Source organism: Mus caroli, unplaced genomic scaffold (genome assembly GCF_978045245.1).
Source record: "Mus caroli unplaced genomic scaffold, Mus_caroli_1 scaffold_8, whole genome shotgun sequence".
Classification (NCBI taxonomy): Eukaryota; Metazoa; Chordata; class Mammalia; order Rodentia; family Muridae; genus Mus; species Mus caroli.
In genome coordinates, this window is record NW_028227263.1 from 133,272,213 (window position 1) to 133,279,958 (window position 7,746).

The 7,746-nt window shown below is 40.5% G+C and overlaps 1 pseudogene; it reads right to left on the reverse strand.

The window, feature by feature from the left end:
• Positions 1 to 947: 947 nt before the first annotated feature.
• Positions 948 to 7,326, reverse strand: LOC147003584 (RNA-binding protein EWS-like; annotated as a pseudogene).
• Positions 7,327 to 7,746: the final 420 nt, after the last annotated feature.

Here is a 7,746-nt window from a genome sequence, read left to right on the forward strand (position 1 = left end):
TGAGTTTCTATAGATACCCCAAATAATACAAACTTCTGTCAGTCCTGATTATCAACTTGAATGTTATAGCAAGTTCTTCTTGCCTAAGATACCACAAACTTTGGAGATTGGACATGAGAAATCAAGTTAGTGTTGGCAAAGACAATTCAGCACTATTGGGTACCTTTTATAGCACCTGAGTGCATTCAAGTTATTCAAAGAATAAATTTACCCAGCTTTTTACATTGTGAACTTCGCCAATGTCCATTTTTGTAACTTACTACCATTATTGCCACATTGGTAGCATGTATAATGTTGTGGTACAAAGCATTTGTCTGGGTGGGTTTGTGGCTTGCTCTATACTGATGATTCTCAATCCATGGTTCATGAGTAATGGAATGCATAGATTTCTGATAGTCTTATGAACAAAGGCACTATTCATTAGGAAAACTACCATTGTAATAGCAAATATGTTTATGGTTGTAGATTTTTTTCTTTTCTTTTTGTAACTATTCAACTTGTTTTAATATTTTTTTCACAAGTGGTGAGAATACTAAGGTATGGACAAGGAATAATCATAATATTGTCCCCAACATTATAAATATTGAATTAAAAATTTTAAATATATTCCGATTTAAAAAATAAAGCTTGTCATCCTGAAGCTCTGCAGGTCTCTAGAAGGGCTGGTCTCTACATTACTGAAGGTGCTAGCCTTTATCCATTTTCCCAGGACTGCCTGTTATGCCTCTTCTTCCTCCTATCTGTTCCATTCTAGGTCCATGAAGACCCACAGGACTCCCTTGTCTTCCTTAAACAAAGCCAACTTGGTCCATGCTGAGGCCACATTGGAAGCCTACGCTAACTCCACTTCTGCTAGCTCTGAATATTTCTTCAGAACAAACTAGATCCATGAGTCTACCTCTCTCTCCTTGCATGCCATCAGGGCTGCCTCCGATACAATCAACACATCAAGGTGGAAGTGAAGGAAGGGGGAAGAGCTTGGAACTAGAGGTTTTACATTGTTTGACTTCTCTTCTCCAGACAAAGTTCCCATTTTGACAGTCTGGAATAGGACACTGCCAGACTCCAGCTTGGTGCTGGACATTTTATCCTCCAAAGGGGTTTTCTCTGGAGCCTTGGTTCCCACTTGGGTGAAAGCCTCCTGTCTCCTCCATGGCTTCCCATGTAAACCATGGGTTCTTCGGGACCCCCTGTACCACCAGGACCTCCCTGAAGTGGTGGTGGCCTCTCTCTACCCTCACATGGTGACATGCTACCCTGCATGCTGTTTATTGGAGGCTTCTTTTAGTCAAGATAAACTTTAAGTTTGCTTCCTTGAAAATTGTTCCCACCAAACTGTTCCATAGCTCCCTTGGCTCTTGGTGGAACTTCATAGTACAGTTTGGCATCATTTGTGGCTTTCCTGTCTCCTTATGCAGATATATATGGGTGATAGGTTGTCCAGTTCTCTTCTTCATCTTGCCAACCCACTCTGCTTAAAGAAGTCTGCCAGATCATCCGGAACCACATTGTCATTTAATCCTTGCACAGAAATTTCACTGTTGCCAGGCGGTGGTGGCGCACGCCTTTAATCCCAGCACTTGGTAGGCAGAGGCAGGCGGATTTCTGAGTTCGAGGCCAGCCTGGTCTACAAAGTGAGTTCCAGGACAGCCAGGGCTATACAGAGAAACCCTGTCTCGAAAAACCAAAAAAAAAAAAAAAAGAAATTTCACTGTTGTCAGTCTACATTGGGGTTTATATAAAGGGCTAGATCAAGATCTGGTCCTTCATTAATGGCTTATTAAATCGACCTTGCTCTCTAGAACTGCCCATTCCACCATGTCCTCCACCCTGTACACCTTTGCTCAGGCATTCATGATCTAATTCTCTTCTTCCCCTGCCTGTGTTATCAGGGTAACTCAAGTTCGGGTACTCCCCTTGTCCTGAAAATTCTCCAGACTTCTGCCCATACACCCATGCTGCTGGGGTGATTCTGTAGGAATGAACTCTGCTGCCCATAGCTCTTTTTTTGTTGGCTATATTGACTTGGAGTCTGGCTATAGAATCCAGTCTGAGGGGGTAAATAATGGGATGCTGCTGCCCATAACTGCTTTATTGAAAACAGCTACTCTGGTGTCCATAGCTTCTTGGCTTCTCATAGGTGTTCTGCTGAAAGTAACTGCTCTGTAACTACTCAGCTGTGAAGAGGAGTAGCTGGTAGGATGGTGATGTGGTGACTAACTGCATTGGGTAGCTCCCAGGTACCAGGGGATAATTGTAATTACTCTGTCAATATTCTAGGATGGGTTCATTATAACACCCCCTGTGTTAGATGGAAATTGCCAAATTTAAAAGAGTTTGTTACAATTTTGTGGTTTTGTAGGTGGGGAGGCTTCTGGCTGCTAGCCATGGGCTGGGTAGGCTGACTGGGTGCCATATGCAGACTGAGTTTCATAAGACACGTGCATTTTGGTGACTGTAGTAGTGGTGAAATCATAAGTACTAGTGCTATACACTTGAACTAGCTGGTTGTATGCCAGTTGGAGTGGTATAACCAGTGAAAGGCTATCCAAAGAACAGCTCTGAGACTCCACCACACACAAGTCAAAATGGCTAAGATCAAAAACTCAGGTGACAGCAGATAATGGCAAAGATGTGGAGGAAGAGAAACACTCCTCCATTGCTGGTGGGATTGGAAGCTGGTACAACCACTGTGGAAATCATTTTGGCAGTTCCTCAGAAAACTGGACATAGTACTACAGGAGGATCCAGCAATACTGCTCCTGGGCATATACCCAGAAGTTGCTCCAACATGTAATAAAGGACACATGTTCCAGTATATTCATAGCAGCCTTATTTATAAGAGTCAGAAGCTGGAAAGGACTCATGTCAGAGACCATCCTGTGAGAAAGTGAGCCCATCACAATCTCCCTAAAAGGCCAAAGGGCCTTGTGCTAAGAGCTGGTTGTCACCCCCTTCCTCCTTATTCTCTTTCTAACACCTAAGGCTGTAAAATTTGAATAACAGTCCCCTCTTCCCTATCTCTTCCTGAGTTCCCATGACTTCCAAGGACATGAGTTGTGCCTGAGCCCAGCTTGACTCCCAAGGCTGTTACTGAGGATCAATGTTCCAGAGATAAGATGCAAAGTACCCGCTGCTTGGCGCCTGACTTCGGCCCCCATGTCAGCAGTTGCCCATTTCTTTGTTCTTTGTATAATTCTCCCTCGACCCCTCCCATTTTCCCCACGATGTATGCTGTAAAAAGAAGGCACCTCAGCATAATAAATGAAACCTCGATAGGTACCCTTCCTGGTCTCCTATTCTTCTTTTTCTTCCTTCCATTTCCTTCCAGGTTTGTGGTCCCCCTCACACCCACGAATAACTGAATCCAGCAGGATGGGATAAACTCAGATGTCCCTCAACAGAGGAATGGATACAGAAAATGTGGTACATTTATACAATGGAGTACCACACAGCTATTAAAAACAATGAATTTGTGAAATTCTTTTACAAATGGATGGATATGGTGGATATCATCCTTAGTGAGGTAACCCAATCACAAAAGAACACACATGATATGCACTCACTGACAATTAGATTTTAGCCCAGAAGCTTGGAATACCCAAGATAAAATTTACAGACCACATGAAACTCAAGAAGAAGAAGAAGAAGAAGAAAAAAAAGAGTGTGGATACTTCGGTCCTTCTTTGAAGAGGAACAAAATACCCATGGAAGGAGTTACAGAGACAAAGTGTGAAGCAGAGACTGAGGGAATGAACATCCAGAGACTTCCCTACTTGGGGAACCATCCCATAAACAGTCACCAAAACCAGACCCTATCATGAATGCCAACAAGAGCTTGCTGACAGGAGCCTGACATAGCTGTCTCCTGAGAGGCTCTGCAAGTGCCTGACAAACATGGGAGTGGATCCTCACAGCCATCCATTTAACTGAGCACAGGTTCCCCATTGAAGGAGCTAGAGAAAGAACAAAGGAGCTGAAGGGATGTGCAGCCCCATAAGAAAAACAACAATATGAACCAACTAGTAACTCCAGAGTTCCAAGTCACTAAACCACCAACCAAAGAGTACACATGGAGAGACTCATGGCTCCAGAGGCAAATGTAGTAGAAGATGGCCTAGTCAGTCATCAATGGGAGGAGAGGCCCTTGGTCCTGTCAAGGTTATATGCCCCAGCATAGGGGACTGCAATAACCAGGAACCGGGAGTGAGTAGGTTGGTGAGCTGGGGAGAGGGGAAGAATAAGAGATTTTCAAAGGGGAAACTAAGAAAGAGGATAACATTTGAAATGTAAATAAAGAATATATCTAATTTAAAAAGAAAAAGAAGTCACATATGCAATCTGCCCATAGATGGCAGTCGTCTGAATCTGTGTATAGCTGACATCAGTAGACTATTCATATATTCCCTAGCTTTGTTGCCCTAGGTTGTCTGTGCATATCCTTGAGTTGAGTAGGCTGCAGCTGGGCTATAGATACTGTCATCTGTGGTCACAATTTTTCTCTTTCCTCCTTTTTCTCTCAAGATTTCTCTCCCTTTCAGATTCCCCCATGTTTGAGAAATTTTAACTCTAGAGGAAATACGTGCTCTCCAATTGTTGTAACACACAGATTGCGAAACACTGCTTTTCAGGAAGCCTTGTGCTGCAGGTCAAGTCAGGAGTAATTTGTAGGGTTTCTCACAGGCCCATCAATAATTAATGCTTTAAGATTTCTAAGTGGACATAAAATCAATGTACTCTTTAAACTATTTGATCTATACCCATAAGTAAGTGTGACACTACCAACTCATCAGAGTAATTTCTTTGGGCTGTGAATGTGTTTATGAAACTAAGCAAACTGTAGAGAATGAATGACTCTGCCATGCCCATTCACAAATGTGATATATATATATATATATATATATATATATATATATATATATATATGATTTTTCCTTCACCAAAGGTTCAGGTAACATGGTCAATAGAAGGGAAAAATTCAAAGAGCCAGATGTGAGAGTTGAACAGAAAAAAAAATTTACTGGTGATGATAATACTACTACATTCAGGAACTCACAACATATGTTGTTGACTGCATATCACACACACACACAATGCTATGTCAATCTACATTCTACCATTGGGGAGGGCTTCAGGAAACCCTAGAAATAACAGAAAATCTATTGTCAGTTCATGGCATTTGGGTATGTGAAAGACGTCTTATATAATAGTGCTATCCTTAGTAGGTAAGTTAGGCTCAACAAGAAACCATACACACCTCTGAGTATATGAATAGTAGAAATTGATTGATGCGTTATTAAAAAAATAGTTTGTTAACTTTGGAGAATTTGGAAATGTGAAATTAGACCAAAAGGATGTAGGAAGACAAGACAAAGGGTGAACATCAATAAAGTGCATTGTATGCTTATATGATACCCTCAAAGAAGCAAAGAAATTTTCTGTATTAAAAAAAATCCAATAGCTCTTCTACCTTACATTTCAGCATTTTTTCCAGAGGCCAAAGATGTCCCAGGGACCCTAGCTTCCCAAAAACTCAACTTTACTCTTTATCATAAACAACTTTTGCCTGTCCACATTTTTGGCGGCCCAAAATGTTCTTGGAACACGAGAAGCCACATGGGTAATTGGGAGCCCAGAGGCAACATTGGTACCCAAAATGCCAATAGATCACTCAGACTGCAAAATCTACAGCAAAGATCTCCTACTGAAGACCCTTTACTCACCAAAACACAGGCCATTCAGGCCAAACACTCGAGAGGAAACAGAAACTGCCTGAGAGAACATCAAAAATGCATCTATCCACCAAGGATATACTTAAAAATCAGTACCTACACCAATAATAACACCAAACTCAAATGATTTAGAGGTATCGTAGGAACACAATAAAAAACTTCCAAGGCAATATTGCAACACCATCTCCCACCTGTCCTACTATAGTAACTCCTGAGTATTCCAACATACCTGAAACACAAGGAAATTATTTTAAATTCAATCCTAAGAAGATGATAGTTGCCTTTAAATAAGAATAAATCTTTTAAGAAACTGCAGGAATATACAATCTTGGGAGAGAGAAAAATAAAACTGTTCAAGACATGAAAATGGAAATAGAAGAACTAAGTAAAACACACACTGAGAGTATACTGTAGGTAGAAATTCTAGGGAAGAGAATGGGAACAACAGACCTAAGCATCACCAAGAAAATATGAGAGATCAAAGAGAGAAACTTGGGCATCAAAGACAAAATAAAAGTAACTGATTCAAAGATGTTAAGTGTTAAACGTTCCTTAAATAAACCATTCAGGATATCTAGGAATACTATAAAAATACCAAACCTATGAATAATAGAAATACAGGAAGGATATGGTTCCCAGTGCAAAGGACCAGAAAATATTTTCAACAAAACTATAAATGAAAATTTTCCTGACCAAAAGAGAGATGCATATAAAGGTGCGAGAATCTTCCAGAAAACCAAATAAATTGGACTGCAAAAAAAAGTACACCTGCCACATAATAATCAAATCAGTAAATGTACAGTACAAAAAAGAATATTAAGGCTTCAAGGGAAATAAGACAGTAATATTTAAGGTAGACCTATTAAAATTATCCTTGACATTATCTTGAATTTTATAACTCAGACTCAGGAAGGCTCACATGATATATACTCTCCAGCTCATGGATATCAGCAAAAACATACAGGATAAATATGCTACAATCCACATATTTATGAAACCTGAGTGATAAGGGAGGACACTTGTGTCTCACTGAGAATGGGAAATAAAATGAACCTCAGAGTTTGACAGAGAGGGAGAGAACTGGGAGAGAGTTTGTGTTGGGAAGGGAACAGTGCAAATCAACTATGGGGAGGACTGACAACTGAGAAAAGCAGAATTGGGAGAGAGAACTGGAATTGTTTGTGGGAGACCTCATCTCAGGGATAATATAGAAACCTAGGAGAATGGAAATTCCCAGCAATATATGAGGGTGATCCCACCTAAGAACAGTACTGGATGGGGACTTGAACAATTCTTGTAACTAGGCAAGACTTGCAGAGGGAAGCCTATCATAACTGTCTCCTGGGATGCTTCCCCTAGCAGCTGATGGAAACACATGCAGAGACTCTAGCAAACAATTCGATTGAGCATGCAGAATCTTGTTGAAGATAGGAATGAAAGAATTGAAGAACCCAGAGGGGTCATGTACACTACAAGAAAAATCTTATAGAATCAAATAACCTGAGCTCATATGGGATCACAGAGACTGAAGCACTTACCAGAGAGCATCCAGGGATGGAAGAAGGCCTTTGACACATATGTAACTGATGTACATCTTGGTTTTCATGTATGATCCAAAGAGGAGGATCAGGGTCTATCTCTGACAATGTTGCCTGACTTTGGATTCATTTTCTCTAGTTGGGCTGCATTGTCTAACCTCAATAGAAGAAAATAAGATTAGTCCTATTGCAACTTGATAACAAAAGGGGATTACCATCAATGAGCAGGTCCTGTTCTTTGGAAAGAAAGGGAAAGTAAATGAAAGGAGATAAAGTGAGAGCCATGAAGATAATGTAATCAAGGGTAAGTCTAAGAAAGCAAGTAAAATTCCTTATGTAAGGAATTTTAAGTTTTCAAAAATCTATATCAGAAAAGACATGCGAAGATAAAATGTACTATAATATTTGTGTATTAGCAGGATGAACATCCTGAAATGGCCATCTTACCAAAAGCAATTTACAGCTGCAACACAATT